At 42.2% G+C, this 22900-nt stretch overlaps 1 protein-coding gene across 2 annotated transcripts in view; it reads right to left on the reverse strand.

The window, feature by feature from the left end:
- Positions 1 to 22791, reverse strand: part of spsb1 (splA/ryanodine receptor domain and SOCS box containing 1) — a 36865-nt gene extending 14074 nt beyond the window's left edge. The window contains exon 1 of one of the 2 annotated variants that reach the window (XM_042097257.1): positions 22196 to 22791. The gene's annotated coding sequence lies outside the window, so the exon portion shown is untranslated. Of the gene's footprint in view, positions 1 to 4726; positions 5191 to 22195 lie in introns of those variants that run through there. The other variant, XM_042097256.1, reaches the window with a different exon arrangement.
- Positions 22792 to 22900: the final 109 nt, after the last annotated feature.

A 22900-nucleotide genomic window follows, 5' to 3' on the forward strand; every position in this document is an offset into this window, starting at 1 on the left:
TTATTTGTTTATATTACAAAAACGGTAGGTAGGCCTATCGGTGTTTGGCGGCTTGCCGGCTAGTTCAATATTTCAAAGACACTTGCGTTCCTTCCTGTACGTTGGGTCCTTCAACAGAAAACAATAAACTCAGGCGAATTATCGAACAGCAAACAACATTCTGACCAATTAAATTCTGGAAGTGCAACGGCTAATAGACCAATCAGTGTTCACTGCAACACTCTCCAAGGGTATTTCTCAATAAAATATTAAACAAGACAGCATTGCTAACTAGACGGTAATATTAGACAGCTTTTGATTTCTGTTGTTCTTGGCTGCTTCAAACTATTTCGAACAAAGGCACTCCCTGCGGTCAGGCACATTGACCGAGTGCAGGTTATCTCTGTGCACCAGACAATAGGCTACAAGCTGTGCAATACCACAGCTCTAAATGACAGCAGCTCTCAACTACCAATTTCACTGTTGCATATGATGGACAATTCATAAATTCAAAAATACTTTTCAATATAGCTTTCTGGTTTAATGATTGACGACTACTAAAGCCATATATTAAAATGGCATCACTTTGAAAATTTTGGATGAGAGCATGAGCAAATACTGTATAAAATGATTAACTGCTGTGTGTCAATTTACATTATGAACCTTACTGAATAATGACCACAACATGACAAGGTGTATCTTCTATCTACAATAAACAGGTCCATGTGGGTCCAACGGGGCAACTACTGAAATTGTAAAAAAATAAAATAACAATGTAAAATGACCAGGAGCTGCAAAAAACGTACAGCAAAAAGGCAAATGTGGAGGGGGCAGAGTACAAAGGAAGTATTCTTATCTTAACACTGAATAACAACAATCTTCTCAACTGCCATCTGTATGATTTTGATGAGATGAACGTGAGAAAAACATACACTGCAGAACAGGTAAGACAACTCGCCAACAAAGGTCCTCGGTGTCAAGTCCATACACTCCAATAATTCTGGCATGTGAACAAAAGGAGTTAATGACAGAGTGGAATTTAAACCTCAGTGGTCTAAATACATCGCCATTCACTGTACTGCCTTCACTTAATGCTTTCAGCGCCAAACGCGCTCCCATCTCAGAGCCTGCCGAGCTGGATTCCATCCTGAGACACTCCCCGTTCTCCCTCTCAAGGCAGAAGTTCTTTCAAAGCGGGGAGGCTCCGGCATAAAACTGGGTGACCTGTGTGAGCACGCCTGGCCTTGTCTCTCCATGATGATGCACACGCAAGGAGAGGAGAGAAGCGCAGAGAGAGTGTGTGTGAGAGAGAGTGTGTGTGTGTGAGAGAGAGTGTGTGTGTGTGTGAGAGAGAGAGTGTGTGTGTGTGTGTGTGAGAGAGAGTGTGTGTGTGTGTGAGAGAGAGAGAGTGTGTGTGTGTGAGAGAGAGAGAGTGTGTGTGTGTGTGAGAGAGAGAGTGTGTGTGTGTGTGAGAGAGAGAGTGTGTGTGTGTGTGAGAGAGAGAGTGTGTGTGTGTGTGAGAGAGAGAGTGTGTGTGTGTGTGAGAGAGAGAGTGTGTGTGTGTGTGAGAGAGAGAGTGTGTGTGTGTGTGTGTGAGAGAGAGATGGAGATAGAGAGACACTCGTGAGTTGAAGCCTTGAACACTAGTGATAACCTTTATCATCAAACTCTGACAGCCCTGAGTGGCCTGGCTGTGGCATGGCTGTAACCTACTTTCTGATTGGGTCTGTCCAGGGCAAACTGCTGAATCCAATCTGTTCTAATTCTACTGGCAGACCACACATTGTGGAGTTGGAAGGGAACTTGATATAGGGTTTATCCAACCCAAGATGTAATATGTGGGGCATCTGGCAAAAAAAATGCTGAGCAAAGCTGTTCTGTTCACATGCATGCACTTCATACAAGCACCACTTTCCTCCAAAGTCCTGAACAGACAACTCTTGCATGCATAATAAGGAAAAAAAGAAAAAGGACTCAAAATACACTGCATGTCTGCATAATGAGCAGGCAAATTAGTCGAGTTACATAACTTGGCAGGCAACTGCCACTCTAAATAATTCTGACAATCACCAATGAGCTGAGCTGAAGTATGTTGTAAAAGCACTACGCTCACACAGGCCAAAATGACATAAAGGTGAATCCTTAATGCATGAATGCAATGTGACCATATAGGCAGACTTAATCTAGGCTTAAGAGATAGAGATCCTCATCATAACAAGGAAAGTGCATGTTTGAAACTGAAGGTCTTTGATCCCATTCTGTACATTAAAAGGTCACTTTATAGACATGTGATAACAGCTGTCCTGTCTCAAATGGGGCAGGTCAGAGAGATGCCACAGGCTATATCAGCTGCATCAGCTGACTGAGAACTTTCATAATTCAAGAAAAACACTGAAAACCAGACCAGTGCCTACAATGCCTGTTTGGATTGTGATTTTAAAACATCTAATTTGCAATTATGTGGAGATAGGCCATGCCTCATTAGGTGGGTTTACATTAAGTTTTTTTTGTCGATCCGAAAAAAAGTCATGCCATCTGTTTACAATGGGCACATTCTATTCCAATTCGGTGCTTACAGACACTCTAGAATCTTTGATCGGAATAGCTGTTGTGGCTTTACTTTTCCTTGAGAAGATATGGCTGTTCAGAGTACACCACCCCTTCCTTCCAATTGAAATTCTAACCGAATCAGCATTTTTATTCCAATCAAGGTGTTAATCATTTTTATTCTGATTGAGCTATTTTTCCAATTCAGAATGAAAGTGTCAATGTAAAGCCACCTATTGAGAGGACAGAAATAAGAACTACGTAAAGGCAGCTTCAGGAACACAGGTCTTAGCACTACAGAAAAAAGAAAAACAACCAAACAAAAAAACAGTTCCACCTTTAAGTTCCCAACATTCTGCCAAGAATCATGGACAACACAATGCATGAATCATGTCAGTTTAAGGAGTCTAGACCAGCCCTAGACCAGTTCCTGTCTTCCAGATATTCCCTGTCATTTCCAGGTACCCGATGGACAATCCCACAAACTAGTGTGATGAAATACTCACAATTACACCTCACATTTTTACCCAGTAGGCCTATTCAGGATTACAGCTACAGTAATGGTCTAACTGGCATACCCTCAAATTTGAGTATTGCACATTCACACAACCACTTGGCTTAAAACAACCAATGTTCCTCAGCATTACCAAGGGACCTGCTTGGGCCTCTGTCTTGAGGAAATTGGACAGCAAAAACAACTTCATGTGGAAGCCTTTAGATGAACTAGTTTGCAGCCACTGGCACAGGCTTGCATCCATGGGGTTTACAGAACAGTCTGTGACAACACACTGGCAACTCTAACTGGAAAATGTTGGCTAAAATTAACTGTTTGTGTGAAAAGGAATGTGACCATGTTTCTTTTCAAATTCTGTAATCTAGGCTATGGTCTTTCCCAACACAATAGGCTAGAGAAAGACTATAGGGTTCTTTCCTGGTGAATTTTGAGCGACTGCATGATGGTCTACTCTACTGTATGGAGGTAGACTACAGGCTTGGGTTATTGAGTCAGGCTAGAACTTTCACCAGGTAGACTAGTTAGTTTATGCTTGTAGTCTACCTAGCGAATGAAATGCGTCAATGGTCACAAGAACGCTAGTTCATGTTGTCTGAGGACACAATTGGCCTTTGAACCAACAACGTTACCTAAACTGATACTGTAACAGAGCAATAGGCTTTAACGCAATAAATTGCCACAGAACCTTGTTCAAGTCAGAATATGAGTGTGGCTGGCTGAAGGCCATAAGTGAGGTGCCATGAAGCGGCCGAAGTGATCCGAAATAAAAGTTCGACAAACGGTCCAAAAGCGATTGCTTAAAAGGTGACGTCAAGCCTGCACTTAAACGCAATATTATTGCTTCAAAATCAGCTCGGTAGGAGGAAACAGTTCAGACAAAGGTCTGACAACGACCGACACTGAAAAGGCTTAACAATTGGTATATTATTTGGAACTTTGCACGAGCTTAGATGCGCAAACCCTTACAGTACTTGCGCATGAAGTGAAGAATGAAACTGTAACAATGTTGCCTCTTCAAAACCGAAAGACTACTTTTAAAGTCGGTGAAAGGTAGCCTTCTTCCCTCTCTAAAATGAAACTGAAGTGTGGTTAGGTTGATAAGGGACAACGGATAGCACTTGATAATCCGCAGAACTTGTCAAGTAGGAACATTTTTCTTCAGAAAACCAAACAAATGTGTCTTAGCCTACGTCAACTGAGTAGCCTATCCCACAATATCGTTAGCCTGCAAACATAGGCTACATTAAACCTTTCAAACCCATTTCTATCCAGAGTATGCTATAAATTTAAGACCGCTTTGCCGTGTTTAAACAACATTTGTCGTAGCCTATAGCCTATTTGTCTGCATTTCAGACAACATAACACAAATATAGCCTATATTAGCCTACCCTTCTAGTATTTCTAAAATGTTCTCATAAAACAGGAAGTGGTGGATGCATTGCCTACCAATTTATTATTTACATTCGGGTGCGGCGGCAACAAAAAAAAAATCTAACGTTAGCTTGTAGCCTATCTTAGCAAGCCTATGTAGTTTAGCGACGCAGATTCTTTCTAAAACAATTCAAAGCGTCTCTAAAACAGCATGCCCCCCTAAAAGCTGGTAATATGATCCGTTTGCACATGCAAACATTCCGAATTTAGGAAGACAAAAGCTTTTAGAAAAACGATTAAGACATTCAAACTTACCTTTACTTCTACAAAAGTAAGAAAACAAATCATAGGTGGAAAAGGCGATGTAATCAAATCTCGTTAGAAAGAATAATTCTCCCGTGTTAATCCATGGTTGGTTTTATCCTTGTGCTTCTTTCCTTTTTTAGGATGGACTGGTATTGAGTGTAATGATGGCTGCTACAGCAAGAGAAACATCACTCCTGTCACGTGGTAAAATAGCTCCCAGCTGCTAGTATGAACCTCCCTACCACAGTGCTTGGTTGATTAGCATATTTCTCCAGGCGCGCAGTTCTAATCTGCAAGAAGAGACCTAATCAGTTAACCTGTGCCTTTTCCTCACAAGGATCGTGATGAATAGCAGCCTGCAATTGTTGACGTAAACATTTTCACAATGCCCACTGATCAGTTTGCCGGACTCCCATTAAAACGAAGCATATTCAAAAATGTTCAGATAGTTTAGCATATTTTATAGGCAGACGCATGCGATTAAAGACTACAGCATTTATTTCAACTTGTAACCTAATTATTATTCAGTTGATCCCATGCGCAAAAATATTTATTTAAAGGAGAATTCCGGTGTGATATTGACCTAAAGTGTATTGAAACATGATACCGAGTGTGAACGTATGTCTCATAGCCCATCTCGACTTGTCCCCTGCACTCCAAAATCTGGCGCTAGTTAGCCGATGCTACCAACAACTTTTTCAGTAGTGGTGCTTCGGCATCGGGCTAGCCATGCAAATAAATCACTGTTTTACACCCATTTATGAGGCTCAATGTATCTCCACACTTCATTGGTAGACTTCCTAGGGCCCTGACATTTAAAACGAGACATTGAGAACTTTGAAAAAGCACTGGTAGTTTACTTACAAGACGATTTATACAGACAGTATCTTCACGAAGTTTAGCGTTTGCAGCCATCTTGAATTTAGTCACGATAAGTCGAGCAACGAGTAAGAATGAACAGCTATGATAAGGGATCAGATTCCAAAAATAATTCAGTGGAAATGCATGGATTCCAGTTGCTGCTACTGGAAGAAACTGGAATCCATGCATTTCCACTGAATTATTTTTGGAATCTGATCCCTTATCATACCTGTTCATTCTTACTCATTGCTCGACTTATCGTGACTAAATTCAAGATGGCTGCAAACGTTAAACTTCGTGAAGATACTGTCTGTATAAATCGTCTTGTAAGTAAACTACCAGTGCTTTTTCAAAGTTTTCAATGTCTCGTTTTAAATGTCAGGGCCCTAGGAAGTCTACCAATGAAGTGTGGAGATACATTGAGCCTCGTAAATGGGTGTAAAACAGTGATTTATTTGCATGGCTAGCCCGATGCCGAAGCACCACTATTGAAGAAGATGTTGGTAGCATCGGCTAACTAGCGCCAAATTTTGGAGTGCAGGGGACAAGCCGAGATGGGCTATGAGACATACGTTCACACTCGGTATCATGTTTCGATACACTTTAGGTCAATATCACACCGGAATTCTCCTTTAAGACATTTCAAAAGTAGCCTAGTCTAACACATTATGGACCTAATCCCACTAGGGGGGCATTAACCATGGTGGAAATTAAATACTTGTTGACCTTATTTGTAAAGATAAATCTGCCAGTGTTTGCGATAGTAGAGTAACGACATGCCCACAGGACACCTTTGTAAAGACTGGCAGCGCAGCTTTCTGCCAGTTTCCGGGTGATGGAGACGGAATAGTTCCAAACACTGGCATTCTCTCTGTTCATTTCCCATGCTTGCCAAGCATGTTCAATGTTAAGTTGATCAAATAACAGGTTTTTAAAACAGCACTAAAAAACTGCTGCTGTCCTTCCAAACCAACTGGGCTCACGGATCATTCATCCCTGCAGCATTACATTTTAATAAATTAGGAAGGGAAAATTAAATCTCTATGTGTGATAATACTGCACTTCAATACCATATTAAAATGCCACTAACCTCACTTTACTATTCCATTTAGAGAAATCAAAGTCAGCTTTATTGTCAATTTCTTCACATGTTCCAGACATACAAAGAGATCGAAATTACGTTTCTCACTATCCCACGGTGAAGACAAGACATATTTTACCAATTTAAGTCCACAGACAAACATAACATTCAAGTAAACAAAAAAAGTAAGTAAATAAGAGGGCACATATAATAATGAAAAAAAATAAAAATAAAAAAAATAATAAGAGCAGCAAAATTTGGTTGAAATTGTGCATAGACAGTCAATAAAATACTAGTGCAAAGTCAGGCCAATAAAAGGCTTGGGTAGTTCTGTTTGACCTAAGAAAGAAAGTGACATAGTGGTGCAAGTTATGTAAGAGCAGCAGAAGTGTTGTGTTTTCAGGACAACAACAACAAGTTGTAAAGTGTACAAGTGTGCAAGTGTGCAAGTGGAGTAGTGCACGCGGCCATTGTGGGTCCAATGTCCAGGATGTTATGTAGCTGAGGGTGGAGGGGGGAGAGGAGGGAGAGAGTTCAGCATCCTTACAGCTTGGTGTATGAAGCTGTTGGTGAGTCTGGTAGTGCGGGAGCGCAGGCTTCTGTACCTCTTCCCAGAGGGCAGTAGATCGAACAGATTGTGAGCGGGGTGACTTGCATCACTCACAATTTTGGTCGCCTTGCGGGTGAGGTGGGTGGTGTAAATGTCCTTCAGGGAGGGGAGTGAGGCACCAATAATCCTTCCAGCTGTGTTCACTATGCGCTGCAGGGCTTTCCTGTTGTATTCAGTGCAGCTTCCGCCCCACACAGCGATACAGCTGGAGAGGATGCTCTCAATGGTGCCTCGGTAGAATGTGGTCATGATGGCTGGTGGAGCACTTGCTCGCCTGAGTTTCCGCAGGAAGTACAGGCGGCGCTGAGCTCTCTTCGTCAGTGATGCAGTGTTGGTGGTCCAGGAGAGGTCTTCGCTGATGTGCACCCCCAGGAATTTGGTGCTGCTTGCTCTCTCCACCACAGCACCGTCGATGGTCAGTGGCAGGTGTTGGGTGTGACCTCTCCGGAAGTCAACAACAATCTCTTTGGTCTTGCTGACGTTCAGCAGGAGGTTGTTGTCCCTGCACCACGTGGTCAGATGGTCGACCTCCAACCTGTATTGAGTCTCGTCGCCCTTGGTGATGAGACCCACCAGAGTTGTGTCGTCAGCAAATTTCACTATGTGATTGTTGCTGTAGGTTGCAGTGCAGTCATGCGTCAGCAGGGTGAAGAGCAGCGGACTGAGCACGCAGCCTTGGGGGGCCCCTGTGCTCAGTGTGATGCTGCTTGAGGTATTGTTGCCAACACGTACTACTTGAGGCCTCTGACAGAGGAAGTCCAGTAGCCAGTTGCAGAGGTAGGTACTGAGTCCCAGTTTGTCAAGTTTGCAGATGAGTTGTTGTGGTATTATGGTGTTGAATGCAGAACTGAAGTCTATAAACAGCAATCTCACATATGAGTCTCCTTTTTCCAGGTGGGTGAGGGCTGGGTGGAGGGCAGAGCAGATTGCATCCTCTGTAGACCGCTTGGCTCGGTATGCAAACTGGAAGGGGTCCAGGGTGGGGGGGAGAATGGATTTGATATGTGACATGACAAGCCGCTCAAAGCACTTCATGATGATGGGTGTCAGTGCCACAGGGCGGTAGTCATTGAAGCAGGATGGAGCAGTTTTCTTCGGCACAGGTATGATGGTGGCAGCTTTGAAACATGATGGGACGATGGCTTGCTTCAGGGAAGTGTTAAAGATGTCTGTGAAGACATCCTTAAGCTCCCCTGCGCAGTCCTTCAGCGCACGACCTGGGATGTTGTCTGGACCTGTTGCCTTACGGGTGTTGATAGCAGCAAGTGTCCTCTTCACGCTGTCGGCAGAGAGGCACAGGGGCTGCTCATGTAGAGGGGGATGGGTCTTCTGTGGGCAGGTGCTGTTTTGTGCTTCAAAGCGAGCAAAGAAGCGGTTCAGGTTGTTGAGCAGAGGGATGTGTGGTGTTGTGTGGGCCTATTGCTTTTGTGTAAGTGTGTGGTTGTCCTGTTGTTGCTTGTTGTCTCCGTATCTGACGAGCTGTATGGTGCAAGATTAATTTGTAAAATGATCAATAAAAACATCTATCTATCTTTATCTCTTTAACCCTTTAACTGGCACACCATGATAAAAGTGATGACAAAAATATTTTGTTGTTTTATCTTGCTCTATTAGGCTGTAGTATGAAAAATCTGTGAATTTTTTTCCAAAGTAAGTAAGTATACTTTTTTGATCCCGTGAGGGAAATTTAGATCTCATTGGTGGGCATTTATCCCAATCCGTGAATTAGTGAAACACACTCAGCACACAGTGAGGTGAAGCACACACTAATCCCAGCGCAGTGAGCTGCCTGCTACAGCGGCGCTCGGGGAGCAGTGAGGGGTTAGGTGCCTTGCTCAAGGGCACTTCAGCCGTGCCTACTGGTCGAACCGGCAACCCTCCGGTTACAAGTCCGAAGCGCTAACCAGTAGGCCACGGCTCCCATTCAATTTCTATGAACCTCTACCAAACGGTTGAGGTGCCAGTTTAGGGTAAAAGTCAGTTATCTGACTTTGGCATGAGATTATTGTCTTTTTCCCAAAAAAAGTGGTATTATCTTGTAGCCCAGAGCTTAAGAAAAATCATGTTAACAAGAAATAAACTCATTCCCACTGTACCTGCAGACCACTTAAGTGAATTTACCATTGAAATGAATGGGATTTTATGGATTTAGGTGAAGAATGTGTACACATAATACATTTTGGTCTGTACCATGAAGAGAAAACTGATTCAACTATATAAACCATATATTTTCTGAAAGCTTAGACCCTCAGGATGTGATCTAACATGACATGAGACATGTCCCACCCTCCTCATTAGTATGCAGCCCATGCATAACACATTGGGTATTGGTACAGTAAATCGGTATATGGCTGATACCTTTGGGTCTGTGCCATTTAGGAAAAACTGGTTCAACTATATATACACCATATATTTTCTGAAAACTTAGACCCTCAGGATGTGATCTAACATGACATGAGCCATGTCCCACCCTCCTCATTAGTATGCTGCCCATGCCTTACACATTGGGTATTGATAAATCGGGTATATGGCTGATACCTTTAGGTCTGTGCCCTTTAGGAAAAACTGGTTCAATTATATAAACCATATATTTTCTGAAAGCGTAGACCCTCAGGATGTGATCTAACATGACATGAGACATGTCCCACCCTCCTCATTAGTATGCATCCCAAGCATAACACATTGGGTATTGGTAAATCGGTATATGGCTGATACCTTTGGGTCTGTGCCATTTAGGAAAAACTGGTTCAATTATATAAACCATATATTTTCTGAAAGCGTAGACCCTCAGGATGTGATCTAACATGACATGAGACATGTCCCACCCTCCTCATTAGTATGTTGCTCATACATTACACATTGGGTATTGGTAAATCGGGTATATGGCTGATACCTTTAGGTCTGTGCCCTTTAAGAAAAACTGGTTCAACCATATAAACCATATCATTTTCTGAAAGCTTACACTCTCAGGATGTGATCTAACATTACATGAAACATGTCCCACCCTCGTCATTAGTATGCGGCCCATGCTTAACACATTAGGTATTGGTAAATTAAGCGTATGGCTGATACATTTTGGGCTGTACCATGGAGGAAAAACAAATTAAACCACCTAAACCATACATTGTCTGAAAGCATAATACCCTCAAGATGTGAAGTGACATGGGTTTTGACATTGGTCACCCTCCTCATGACATGATAGCCCAAAACGGTATTAGCCACTATTTACCAATACCCAATGTATTATGCATGGGCAGCATACTAATAAGAAGGGTGGGACATGTCTCATGTCATGTTATATTACATCCTGAGGGGTCTAAGCTTTCAGAAAATATATGGTTTATATAGTTGAATCAGTTTCCCCTTCATGGTACAGACCAAAATGTATTGAATTGCATTGAATTAGCATAGATAATAAGCCTATTTGATATATTTCATGTGTATGCATGCTTTTTAAACATATATATGCTGTGTTTAGAGTACATGAAATACATGGCACTTGGCTGTGACATCAGAGTGTCACAACTCTCACTTTCTTTATGGCTCCGGGCCTATCTATCTACACGAGCTAGAAGAACATATGATTGGGGTTGATGGTTTGGGAGACCATAGTCATCCATAGCTAGATAGTTGGATTATCCTTCTTAAAATTCCAAATGGTTTTCTTACATCAGAGCTTGAGAGAGCAGCTTCAAGCCGACATCAAACCACCATCACTTTCACAATCTCTTTCCATCATTAGTCATGACTGTCATTTTTGATGAGTGTGCTCCCCTCTCTCTACCAACCACCACCTGTACTCATAGCACACCCTACTCTCTTGTGGTCTGCACCGAACTCCTCTGCCTGAAAACCATATGATTCAGTAGACGAGCATTCTGTGAGGTAATACCCAACCAGGCGGTCTACAGACACACTTATTTGTGGATTTTATGCAACCCGTCACACCCCAGCACCACGCCTTCCTGAGCCTTGGCCTAGTTGGGTTCGGCACCAAACGTTCCCCTGCATCCCTCCCATCGCAAACATCTCATGCCTCAGAATTGCCCAAGTGCTGTACATGCTCTGATGGATGGGTTGGAAGAGAGGAAGGAACCAGGGAGTTTAGTGAAAACCTGGCAGTGGACCACTGTGTTGTAAATGTTTAACAATGTTGAATGTTACAGCTGTTGTGGGAGCTACAAACTGTAAAACGTCTTTACTGTCCCCCTGCGTTGGTGCTGGCGGTACATAGAGCTGATTCACTAACTGCTTGCTCTGACCGTCCTGGTTAGAACTGTTGTTTAGAAACAACAACCAACTATTTTGTAACATACTATTTAAGTTATTTAAGATGCATGAGGAGGCTAAATGTTGTGTATAGTTCTTGTAAACTTTCTTCATTATCCTAGTGATACATCGCTGTATATTAAACAGATGACTTGATGTTGGGGAAGAGTCAGGGGCCGGGCACAGCTGAAAGCAATCCCAGAGAATGGATGAAAGCACATGAATCAGTTGGTTGTTGCAACAGTATCCGTGCATTTGAAGTTACACTGGCCGGATTCAAGCATAAAGATGTCTCATACAATAAGACGATTTAGCTCAGCAAAGGCCTATTCCCCCGTGTCCTTTAGTGCAGGCCCTTTGAAGTCGACAGCAAGGGGAGTAAAGGAACAATTTAAAACACTAGAGGTAAAGACAAAAGGGAAATGAGGAAATACATCTGATCCCTGTCTGAGTAACAACCAAGACACCTGAAGTTTTGTTGCATTACTGAACACAGGCCAGAAAAACATGTGGTCATTCCTCGAGTGGCGCACCAGAACACCTCTTGACTTTGCAGGCCTGTTTTGAGAACTTGAGTCCTTTTTCTCTCTGCTGTGCGCGCATCCACCTCTGTGTGCCATGTCCAGTCCAGTGTGGTGGAACATAGCCGCATTGGCAGGCCCATTCCCACACAGGCAGCAGCATAAGGCTACGGTGACTGGCGGGGCTGCAAGGAATGACTCAGTTCTGAAGACTTTTCCATCAGGGCCTCAGCACTCAGCGTCTCACGAGAAACACCCACCATAGAGAGAGAGAGAGAGAGAAAGAGAAAGAACCTGGCAGAATGCAACATTGTGACGCTACTCCCAACTGTCAGCTATGCTCACATATTTCATTCTCTAGTCACTGTGTGGGAATTTATTTTGCCTATACTGTGAATCACTGGAAATTGGGAGATTGGCATGCTGGGATATTACGTCTTGGAGGCAGTCATCATGAATCAGTTTGATTAAATGGCACTCTGGCAAGTTCTACTGAGTTTTTCTCCATGGCCTGCTTTTCTAGTGTGAATCAAACACACAACATTGCAAGCAACTATTGCTAAATACGCTGGCTTGGTCGGTGTACCTTTTTTTTAAAGGGACACCAGGCAAGCCTGATGCTTTTCCTCGCTCGGTCTGAAGCTCTTTTCCTTTTCTTTGTGTCTTCTGTCAAGGGTTTTCGCTGCTTCTTCGCAGGCTCTGCCATTATACACACGTTTGCAACAATCTCTAGCGTTTCGTTAGCCTGCCTCTGTGCTGTAAACTGATCCTGCTTCGGTCGGCGGGTAGGATACACCGAACTTGTAAGTGGGATATTCTTCCTTAATCCATTACAGGGCGAGAGAGCCTTCATTCGCCCCGTAATGAGTCATTTAACCATATACAGACTTACGAAGATGATTAATTAACACGAAAACGTTGCCTGGTGTCCCTTTAATAGACCATGGCCATGGTTTTATGTGTGTGCTAGTGCCCCCAGTTTTGCAGCAGCAGCTCTTGCTTCATGTCCAAGCTCCATAAAATAGATCAAAAAAGGGCTGCGAGATACAGTGCCCCTTAGTGTGCCTACTGTCTTAAATATACTGTTAAAAGATGATTTATATCTTAGATGTGTCGGGGGGAGGCTGCCATTAATTTTTGAGCAAGTTCAGAGTGCAGCTGCTGAACACAAGAAGGTCCAAAATGTCATCTGTAATTTCTCAACAACAACTTAGCCCGTGGAGATGGATAATTACTCCCAGAGGAGCTGTGTTCAGAAGCATTCATAGGCATTTTCCTCTGCCCCCTGCTAAGAAGTCATTAGGACCCACTGGTGTAACAGAGAAAGAGCTTTACTGCCACCCTGTGGTAGATTATAGCATTACCGTTTACAGTCTAATAATTCTCTAACCTCATTGCATGAGAAATATATCTCATAAAAAATGCTTTGACTAATTTGAGAATGTTTTGTACTCCAGTTGATTCCATTGAACATGCTACTCAGAAACCACACAATTGAAAATGCCAGAGCTGTAAACATTTATGTCAAAGATTTTAGACTGGCATGGAATGTCAGGATTGGCATGGTGAATAGCAATGGTGGCAGTATGTACAGTATGTCTGTGTGTGTGTGTGTGTGGGGGGGGGGCATTCACACAACACACAATAACATGCAACCATCACCACAACCTTTGTTAGCTTTCTAAATAGCGTTGTGTGTTCTTTGCATTCTTTTTATTCAGACAGCAACTAAAATGAGCATGAAGATGACCTTTTAAAAAACACAATTGAGTTTTTCATGAATGAGATGTTTTAATGGCTTTTTGGAGCCAGAATGTCCCTTGTTTTGCTCCCTTGTCCACAGAAAGCCAGGTTGAACACCTTCGAAGGTAAAGTAGCTCACCTTACTCTGCTGGCCGCAAGGCTCACTCCTGAATTAAATTACCCTCCGCTCAGCTGTCTCCTAGTGAAATTCACATTTCCTGTACATCCATAGCCCCTGCAGAAGCAGCACAGACACAATGTGCTAAGCAGGCTGATAATATTGTGCTGCAGGGAAACAACCATTCAGGCTCAGCCACAATGGAAGAAAACGGAAAAGTTTCCTCTTAATTTCTCTCTTCTTCTCCTCTTCCTGCATCTTCTCTGTCTTGCTCTTTGTCTTTCCCTGAGCTATTAAAGGTGCTACATTTTACGGTAATCAATACCAGTTTGCTTGAGGTGCTTTTTTTTATTGGCCTTTCATTGGTTTTATGTGTGTGCTAGTGCCCTCAGTTTTGCAGAAGCAGCTCTTCCTACTAATGTTTTATGTCTAAGCTCCATTGATCAAAGGGCTACGAGTTACAGTGCCCCTCATCCTTATTAAAATAAAATAAAAATAAAAATTCTACAATAATAATAATAATAATAATAATAATAATACATTTAATTTGTATAGCGCTTTTCAAGAAACTCAAAGACGCTGTACCGTTTTTACATTTGTACATAACAAACAGACAAGGGACATGGACAAGGTTACATAAACAGAAAGAAAAACACACAGGTACTCGGACAAAGCAATGAAAAAAGAAAAGCTGAAAAACCAGGAAAAAGCAAGTTTGAAGAGGTGAGTTTTGAGGGCCTGTTTGAAGGATGGTAAGGTGTTTGACTGTTTAATGTGGTCGGGGAGGGCATTTCAGAGGGGGCGTGCAGCAGCTAAGAAGGCCCTGTTGCCCCAGGTCTGGAGCTTGATCCTGATGTCTTGAGGGTGTTTGCATCAACGGACCCGAGGCTGCGGGTGTGATTGTGGTGGATGAGAAGGCTGGATAGTTATGGAGGGGCAAGGTTGTTGGTTGGTTGGTTGTTGTGTGTTGGACTAGGAACTCGAGTTGTCTGGCCTCCCTCACATCACTCCACGTTATATTGGTGAATTAATCCTTTCTAATTGAGGTTGCAGGTCCAATATTTTGTGAAGCTCAGTGGTTCCAATTGTTTTAGTGTTGGTGAATGGTGACCCCTAGTGGCTTTTGCTGAACAAAGACAACATACTCTTTTTTTTTTTTCAAATCATGTAATAGATTGTAGTATGCTATTGTATTGCAAATAAACAAGCATTTTAGATCGCATTCACCCTGGTAGGCTATTTTTTTGAATTGATGAATGTTAGATGCTAGGCCTTCGTCTCGTAACTGTGAGGGGGGACATCAAGATTCAGCCAGTGAGAGTTAGCAGAAGATAGGCTGAATCACAATGTCCCCCCTCAGACATTGATGTGTGTCCCCGCTAACTTCATGAGGGCTTAGGACTGTCCCACTGTGGAATTGCGAAGTGCACAAGGGCTCGCTCGCACTCTTTCTGTGGCCTTTATGTAATTTGGCCAAGGGAATTACTAACCATTCATAGCGCTGAGCTGTGAAACATGGGCTACCCAAAGGTCGGCTGGAAGAATGTAAAGACATCTGTAAACGAATGCTATGAAACGGAAACGTGTTTTTAATTTAAAAACGTCCCAGGTGCTGTCCCATTACTGTCATTATGCCGCTTTCATGATACATCAGATATTCAGAAATCCTGACCAAATGCTGACCAGTGGGCCACGGCTGATGTGCCCTTGAGCAAGGCACCTAACCCCTCACTGCTCCCCGAGCACCGCTGTTGATGCAGGCAGCTCACTGCGCCGGGATTAGTGTGTGCTTCACCTCACTGTGTGTACACTGTGTGCTGTGTGTGTTTCACTAATTCACGGATTGGGTTAAATGCAGAGACCAAATTTCCCTCACGGGATCAAAAGAGTATATATACTTATATATACACATGTGACTGAAGAAAACTGTACCGACTACTGTCACTATCGTATTCTCCAACCACAGTGGCCTCCCTTGCAATTATAGTCTAGATCAATTTTTAAAAGAAATTAACACTGAAGGCAAATCATGTTAATTTTTGGCATACAACATTTTTAGGGGTTTTGAAGGGTGCTGAATTCAAATCTTCTGTATGCCAGGCTCAAAAATGTCCCATAATGCCTCAAAATGGAGAAATCCAATATGGCCGCCACCAGGTCAAAATCTAATTAATCACTTATCTTTTGGACTGTACAAGGTAAAAACCTGAATGTAATGTGCTTTTATAGGTTTTCACATATAGGGAATTCAATGTCATGCTCAGATTTAAGATCAAGACTAGAGAAAATGCTTGAAATGAATGTACATGGTTAAAATTGTTGTCTCGGATAATGAATAATTCATGAAAAAAAGAGGACCATGAAACAGGTTGATGGCTTTCTGAAGAATTGACTTAGCCTGGGTGTTCCCATGCTGCCTTGCGCGCAATTTGATTCACACTGCTAAGGCAGCCTGGAGACCATGGAGCAAATTTTCGCCTGAGATAGGGGACCAATCACAGAACAAGGGGGAAAGCAAGACGATGATGAGCTATGCACAGACGCATTTGATAGACATCCGTGGCACCCAATAAACGGATCTGGGCATTTTTTTCAAATACGAGAAAATTAACGTTTGGTTCCCAGACCATGTCTCATTGAGAAGTGGTGGCGCTAGCCAGGCTAGAATTTACTTGAAACATGTTTAGAAGCAAGGTTGATTACCATATTTTAACCATCTATTTATATTATTTATCTGTATTTATCTGTATTGTAACTATATTTACCTATTTATTTAGTAATTAATCCATTATATTCTTGGTATGAAGAGGTAGGCTACACACTTAGGCTATCCTAATCATCCTCATCCTCCTCCTCTCCAGCAGTGTTCTGACAGGTGCTGCTGCAGCTGCATGACTCCATGCATAACATGCCACTTTTCCTGCAACTGCAGCGCTGGCTTAGACATCCCTTGAAGCAACCACAGGAGGTGATCTCCTTACAAGCTTTTGGAATTGGTGGAAGAGATAGTAGCTGTGGCACCAACTGATCATCCACATTTATCCATCCCATTTCAGGAGCTGGAGGGAGATCAGGGTGTGACATGTCAGCCTGATTCCATACCATGGCTTGGTAATGAGCCTGCATGATATGGAATTTTGCTGCATCCGAAGGTGGTGGTATAGTGTCCTGTGAATGACCAATACAGAATAACTTGACTCTCGCTTTATCACAGCATCTAAGTAGATAGGTAGATGAGGTAGATACTTCTATCAAAGTATCTACCTCAGGCACACCGTAGATCTTACAGATTAACGCCTCAGTTGACCTCAGTATATCTTCTGTTATAGGGCCCTTCCCAAGTCCAAGAAGATCAGTATGATGACTGAGAAACACCTGCCAGGCTGTTTTCTTGCTGTGGCCACTGAACTGAGACACACCATCACAACCAGTGACAGCATGGAAAGCAAGTAATGTTTGTAACTGATCAGGAGACAGACAGCAACTTGTGAATCTCATACACAGGCAAATACTTAGGGGCCTTTGAGGTGCCAGCCTTTATGTAGAGATATTTACATTGCATTTTCTCATAGTGTGCCAGAAGCAGAAGAAACACATGTGTATCTCGTGCTGACACAACAATTGTTTCCATGTGAGCATGCATGCAGTGTAAAATCAGACGTGTCAGCTTCCTCGTGGTCAGCCTGTAGAGAGGAGATTGTGAGCGTGGGATCTGATGACATAACAGTGGTTGCCTCTGTAAACCCCCCAGACACTACAATCACTGGTTCTCCTTTTGGGCTGTGTTTGATGAGATGGTTTGAGAAGAAAAGAGCCAGATCCGCCTTGTCCTCAAGTGCCATAAAGTTGTACCAATCTTTTGGTAAAGCCACTGACTCATTTTCACTTTTACGACATATGGGTTGGTGGCGCTGTTTTCTCTTAATCCTTGTACCTGCTTTTAATTGATTGTTTTTGGTACCTGTCAAAGACTACATCAACTCTCTGAAACGTTACTCCTATCTTGCAAACTGTGTTTGAAAACATGCGGGCATATTCACCAAAAGTTGTTAGGTCAGGTGATTTTCCAAGTGCCATCACAAGTGCTTGGCCATTAATGAGCAAGCAGCTGGGTTTAGCCAGGGTGACATCTGCGGAGGTTTGGACTTGTGTTGTCAGAATGTTGACCATTATAGATTTGTTGGTGGAATGGAGACAGCCATTAGTTGTTGTCAAAGACAGTGGAATGGACATGAGTTCATGCTGGAGGATGTTTTCCAGGTTGATCTTGCGCCCCGCTCTATAAGCTGTTATGAGCCTTTGTAGAATGCTCCTGTCCACTTTGATAGTAGTACTTTGCTTGCCCTTGGAATGTTGCACAACTTCATGCAGTGAAGTAAATGTCTTAGCTTTATAATATAAGAGGCAAATTTTCCTTCTTCTGCTCAACCATAGTAAGCAGTTCTAATAACTCATTTATGCGTTTCCTGTATTTGAACACACTTTTTTTGTTAGTCGGAATTTTTAAAGTCAGGTCTTTCGAGTTTATGGCCGGCATTTAAAAAAAAAAAGACAGAGATGGGGAGGGTTTTTACTGTACTGCCTCTTCCTCCGTTGCTTCTACCTCTGTGTCACTGGCTCTCCGCACCCGGGGTCCTCACCTGTTCATTACAGTGCATGAAAATGCACTGTTCTGTTATCCGAAGTCTTCTTCTTCTTCTTCTTCCCACCAAATTTCTGCGTCTAATTCAGCTTTAACCGTTTAACGTAGAAACTTCGTTCAAACTTTGTAACGTAGGTCTTGAAAAGGACACGTGGGGAATGTATTTTTCACTTTTGTAAACTTTATACTTTTTGAAATATTAATAAAAAACAAGCTTATTTTTCCCCATAGACTTTGTATTAGCATCACAATGGACTAATTAACTTGATTTGCACCTGTATCAACTTCCAGCTGCTCACTACTAGGACCCATCAAAGGGCCAGTTAAACTGATTGCACCTGTATCAACTGCTTTCTGCTTAACTAGGCCAACTCTCTCTGTGTCTCTCCATTCTACAAGGATATAAGGCCTAGTCCACACGTACCAAACCGATCTTTTTTTCCTCCGTCTTCCCTGGAACCGTATCAAGAATATTTGCGTCCAAACGGATCCATCTCAACACGTTACTTCATTCCCCAGGCCTATAGGTGGCACTGTGTCTTTACAGAAATTCACCAAAACTTGCGCTTTAAAAACAGACAGAATAGGCTACGGTGAAATGGCTAGTGCAAGGAAACCAGAATTGTTTGTGTGGACTGATGGTGAACTGTCAACTGTAGCCAACTGTAAAACTAATACACTTTATTTTACGGTTTGTGAAGGGTGCAGTCCCGTCCTTTATTTGGCTAACGCAGGTAGGTCTATTAATCACCTTTACTTTCTTTGGTTGTAGGATAGTCCGTGATTCACATTAGTTTTGGCTATCACCGCAATTAGGCTACTAAACGCAAGGCTTACCCAAGTTCTAGGCTATTCTGTCGCCACATTTATAATATTGCTATAAAACCTTCGTTAGTAACAGTCAATACTTTTGCCTGCATCAAATCGTGCATTCGCATTCAGTGTGCTACCATCGGCTTAACGTGAGAACACCGGGAAAAACAGTGTTCAGTCCACCAAGTCATAAGCTATCGGCGCTGCGCAGCATCAGTTGTGATATTTATCTTAACGGAGTGTAATCGTAGGTAATGTCATGTATGAAAACTAGTATTGTTAGGCAATACTATAAGTGCAAGTCCAGGGCAGCTGAGGTGTGGCGATGACATCATCGATACGCAAGCAGGATGTGCGGTTTCGCTGTCTAAACAAACTCAAACGGGCTACGGTTTCAGATTTCTCCACTCTGGGACCAGGTTTCAGAAAAGTGCGGTTTTGGGCAGTGCGTTTACAGGATTCGTTTGGACGCTCGGCCAAGACGAAGCAAAACCTCTGCGTTTAACCTAAAAAGCGTCTCCGTGTGGACAGGCCCTTAGGCACATTCCATCCAACTTTCTATCCATTCATCCTCTTCAAACCATTCACTCATCCACCCATTAAACTATACATCAACATCCATTAAACAATCTGCCTATCAACATCCATTCAACTTTCTGTCTATCAACATCCATTACACTATCTACATTCAACTTTTAAACTATATACTCTGTCTCAGGCTTTAAGCATACAATCTGGCTCTCTTAAGACTACTATTTCCTCAGCCCACAACTGTTTCAAAATACATCTCCTCACTACAATAATTCACTATTAAATAATTTAACTATTTAAACTACTCAACTATTTAACTGTTCAGCCATTTCAACTGTCAGTTGTTATCAACTATGACTCCTGCCAACTGTTTCCCAATAAAAGTTTGTTTGGCATTTTATGTTAATATACAGTATGTTTATATTTTCATGCACTGGTAATTTCCTCAAAATTACATTTTCTAGTTCCTATTAAAAGTCCCTATCTCCGGTTCCCTCCTGCGCCAAGTTCACCCACTGAATCATCACCATCTCCAAGCTCACCTGCCTCAAGCTCCCTCAGGCTGCCACCTTCTCCTGACTCCCCTGGGTCCTCTCAACAACAACAACACGTTACATTTATATAGTGCAAAACAACTGGCTTATTACTCACACTTATGTTTTACTATCTGCGTTGTCTGGTCATCCTAGCTCAACTCGTTTCACTAATGCCAATCCAGGATGAGTAGGAGCGACTATGTCAAGCCAGGTGTAAGTAATTCAGGATGTGTGCACCTTCTCGTTTCTGCTCCAAAGTGCCCACGGTTGGAATAAAAAAGACACGGAAAATAGCGTCATTCACACAAAGTGAACAACCGCTTTTGATATAGACTAACAATGAAGTAAAGTTATCCTTTTTGGAATGGGGAATCATGGCTATTTCTGTAAAACAGCAGAAGTAGGCGTGGTAGACCAACTGAATGCAAATTTACGTATGCACCCACGTGTGAGTGCTTCCTTGTCTCGGCACGCAACATCATTAAGAAAGCGCTTGCCACTGCAAAGATGCACATAGTATGAAATACCTTAATATTATAGTTGAAAATACCTTCGAAAACTTGCCCCTCCACTCCTAATCAACTACAATAGGCTATTCATCAAACGTCTATCAATAAAATAAGCAAACAATGAGTACCTAGGCCTATGTTAATAATTATAAGGCGATCACAATTAAAATAATATCCATATGGTAGTAGGCAGACAATCTGTTTTGTTTTGCGAGCAAATACATTTAGCAAATAGTTTATAAATGGAATAAAGCTCCTTAGGGAGGTCTGATGTGAATGACAGCTAGCTGAACCAATAAGACCACATAATTACCATTAGAATTAACTTAGCTTGGCTGTTAGCCTGGTCAGGTGCAGAGAATAAATCCCCATGGTAATTTATGTGCCATCTCTTTTGTGAAACCAAGTCAAGGCTAAATTCATCCAGGATAACATAAAAATCCCAGCTTAATCCCTTATCTAGGTTTTGTGAAATACCCCTCTGCTCAAACAAAAGGTGTGCGCATGCATTTAGTTCTGCATTGAGTTGATTCTGATGTGTGTTTACGTGTTTACAAAGTTAACTTTACAAAAAATTGTAAATAGCCTACTGTCATGCAGTTAATGGGATACTGTGCAGAGTTGGGAAGTTATGGTAGGCCAATTTGGTGTGAATACACACACAAAGGAAAAATTGTCTCTCGTTGAGTATCCAGTGTGTATGGCCGTACACCTGCAGGCGCCCCTGGTCTAATCAGCATCTTGATATGCCACACCTGACACAAATTCTCAAACAATATTTGAGAGAAATAGGCCTTTTGTGTACATAGAGAAAGTCTTAAATCTTTGAGTTCAGCTCATGATGAATGGGAGCAAAAACAAGTGTTTGTGTTTATAATTTTGTTCATTGTATTACTGTATACTCCCTAATTAATTAGGTATATGATGTCATGTTAATGACTGTCACTCTAATCAGGTGACTAATGTGATATGTTCTTCCATATAAGTAGGGGCCCCTGGGTGCAGCTCAAATGCTCAAACATGGCTGCTTTACAGCGCATCATAGAGCTCAATAATAGGAGAAGGCCCCAGAGAAGTCATTCATACCAGATGAATGCATACATTCGTATGTCCTTTAAATGTCCATTCAGATGAGGCAATTTTAAGAAAATACAGGCTGCCAAGACAGACCATCAGGCAAGGCAGCTCATTGACAGGTTGGGTCCCCAGCTCCAGCGACCAACAGGGCGCACATATGCACTTACCCCAACAGTGCAGGTGTTGGCTGCCCTGCGGTTTTATGCCACAGGGAGCTTCATGGAGGTAGTCGGAGATGGTCTGGGCCTCAGTAAGCCCTCGGTGTGCTGTGCTGTAGCAGCAGTTACACCTTTGCTGCTATAGTATGCGCAGTCCATGAGCTTCCCCACACTGTAAAAAATAATAAAGTAATGGTTACTTGAAAAAAGGGTGGAAACTCGTTGCCTTAAATAAGTTAAGTAAACAAAACTTTTCTCTTTCAAGTTATGTTTACTTGATGTCTACAAGTAATGCTTACTTAGAAGAAGTTATCCTTACTTAAGACTTTAAAGTTCTGGTTACTTACTTCCAACTAGTAAAGTTTACTTCATGCCCTCAAGTAAAGCTTACTTGAAACAAAGTTGTATTTACTACTGTTAAATGAGTTACCCTTACTTTGAGTTGTAAAGGGTACTTTATGTTGGATAGTAAAGTTTACTTGCAGAATATACACAAATAGTTGGCACTATTAGATTAGATAACTTTGTCATTTTGCAGAGTACAAGTACAAAGACAACAAAATGCAGTTTGCATCTAACTAGAAGTGCAAAAAACCCAGAAAAATGCAATGTGATATACAAAGACAGGTGGTGCATAGACAGGATAGGAAATATGCGGTGTAAACAGTAGTATACAGTTGGTTTACAGAAGGTGGTTTAGAGTAATATAAATTA

This window comes from Alosa sapidissima, chromosome 7, assembly GCF_018492685.1.
Source record: "Alosa sapidissima isolate fAloSap1 chromosome 7, fAloSap1.pri, whole genome shotgun sequence".
NCBI classification, from domain to species: Eukaryota; Metazoa; Chordata; class Actinopteri; order Clupeiformes; family Clupeidae; genus Alosa; species Alosa sapidissima.